Genomic DNA, 2500 nt, shown 5'->3' with positions numbered 1-2500 from the left:
CTCGACTAAAGGCGGTGCTCCGGCATGGCCACAGTCAAATGACTGAAACAAGTAAAAGTATATATATATACAGCTCGAAGCTATTTTACTGCTCCACACACAGATTGCACATATAATGTACGAATCAGTCAGTCAATTTCTCTTTCTGAAAATCCCAGTTTATCCAGATTCTCTTTTAAGCATTTACTAACAAAACCTGGTGCTCCAGTTATTATTGGTATGAATATGAATTATTATATGTATGCATCTATGCACATATGTATGGTTAGCGGCATATCATCCGGCTTTACGCTCTGAGTTCAAATTCCGCTGAGATCGACTTAGCCGTTCATCTTTTGCCGTCGATGAAACAAGTAGCAGTTGAACACCGGTGTCGACCAGCTAGCACGCCACCTGCCGAATGTTAGGCCTTGTGCTTGTTGTAGAAATGATTATTAATGGCATAGTGACGCCCCTAAGATACAGCTAAACATCTTTCAACACACGAGTTCACATTAAAATATTGCAAGCCAAACACAAAAAACGAAATATTTTCTTTAATATTACATGGCAAACGGTCGGAAACATTTTGTGATAGAATGAAATATTGCAATATTATTTATATAAAAAATACTGACAGAATTTATTTTATTAATAATTATTTACGCGTTTATTATGTAACATAAATGCTCTCTCAGCAATAAATAGTTTTGGCTGTTATTTGACTTGTGTCGTAAACCTCAGATAATAATTATATTTTCTTTTATGAGAGTCTATGTGTGTGTGTGTGTGTGTATCGTGCCACATTCCTCCGCAGGGGTGACGCAGTGGTAGGATCGGTTCAGAAGCGGACCAAATGCATTGCAGTATTTAATTAAGTTCTGTACTTTTCGAGTTCTAATTCCCACTGGCGTTGAAGTTATGCGTTAACTTTCTGCAGTCGATAAAATATCGATACCAATTTAATCTGGTTATAGCTTCTCCACAAAAGTCTGCACCGAATCACAACTTGCCATTTTGTGTAGCTTAATCTATCTATCTATCTATCTATCTATCTATCTATCTATCTATCTATCTATCTATCTATCTATCTATCTATCTATCTATCTATCTATCTATCTATCTATTTATCTATCTTCTTTTTTCATTTCTCTTTTCTTTTGTTCCTTTTCCTTTTCTTTTTTTTCTTTTTCTTTTTTCTTTTTTATTTTATTTATTTATTTTTTTGTTCTTTTCTTCCCTTTTACGATCCCTCTTGATCGAAAACCTACGCCACCCCCATTTTTTTGTTTCTTTTGTTTTTTGTTTTTTCATCCCCCAAAAGAAAAGCTCTACCTTGTAACTTGTCCCATCTGTGTGCAGCCCTGTGTGGCCAATAAAGAAACTTATCTATCTATCTATCTATCTATCTATCTATCTATCTATCTATCTATCTATCTATCTATGTATGTATGTATGTATGTATGTATGTATGTATGTATGTATGTATGTATGTATCTATCTATCTATCTATCTATCTATCTATCTATCTATCTATCTATCTATCTATCTATCTATCTATCTATCTATTACAGACCCATACACAGAGACATGCATATACACTCATTCACGTTCTTACACACGGACATTGGTACACATCTATCCCCCAACCCCAATTACATACATTGGTGCACGCACACATATAAATATGTATTACGATGAGTTGCGAATATTTCAACTTCCGGTTAGCTGAGCTATCAGAATGTTAACACGAGGCTTTTTAAACTACAATTTATACCATGGGACCTGTATAAAACTCCAGTAAGGCTTCCAGATAAAACAGCCATCCGGCCTTTTTCTCCGGTCACTATTCCTAGAAGCACCCCCCCCCCCAAACGTTCATATGGATTTCCAAGCGTGACTAACTAAGACAATGGATATTATCCAATCATCTCGTTCTTGGGCGAACCCTAATTCTCTTCTGCCGATTAACGGAGCTGTGACCTCTCAATGCGGAGAAGTAGCGGCTGGACCTTGAGAGACTCGCTGATCTGTGAGCTTTGATCTACGCATCCTTTCAAGTAACGTTATACCAGGGGTCCTTCTTGAAAACCCCATTTCGGCCGCTCGTATTCGCATTGGGATTTCACCGTCCCGGTACGACGGACAGGTATTAAAATATCATAGAAAATCAAGCGGTGAGCTGGTAGAAACGTTATCACGCTGGGCGAAATGCTTAGCGGTATTTAGTCTGCCGTTACGTTGTGAGTTCAAATTCCGCCGAGGTCGACTTTGCCTTTCATCCTTTCGGGGTCGATAAATTAAGTACCAGTTAAGCACTGGGGTCGATATAATCGACTTAATACCTATGTCTGTCCATGTTTGTCTCCTCTATGTTTATCCCCTTGTGGGTAATAAAGAAATAGGTATTTCGTCTGCCGCTACGTTCTGAGTTCAAATTCTGCCGAGGTCGACTTTGCCCTTCATCCTTTCGGGGTCGATAAATTAAGTACCAGTTACGCACTGGGGTCGATGTAATCGA

General features: G+C 38.1%; 1 protein-coding gene across 1 annotated transcript in view; it reads right to left on the bottom strand.

Annotated features, from left to right (window-relative positions):
• Nucleotides 1–2500, bottom strand: part of LOC118763779 — a 115555-nt gene that overhangs the window by 23863 nt on the left and 89192 nt on the right. The window lies entirely within an intron of this gene.

This window comes from Octopus sinensis, linkage group LG6 (assembly GCF_006345805.1).
Source record: "Octopus sinensis linkage group LG6, ASM634580v1, whole genome shotgun sequence".
Lineage (NCBI taxonomy): Eukaryota > Metazoa > Mollusca > Cephalopoda > Octopoda > Octopodidae > Octopus > Octopus sinensis.
This window is presented reverse-complemented; position numbering and strand designations above follow the sequence as displayed.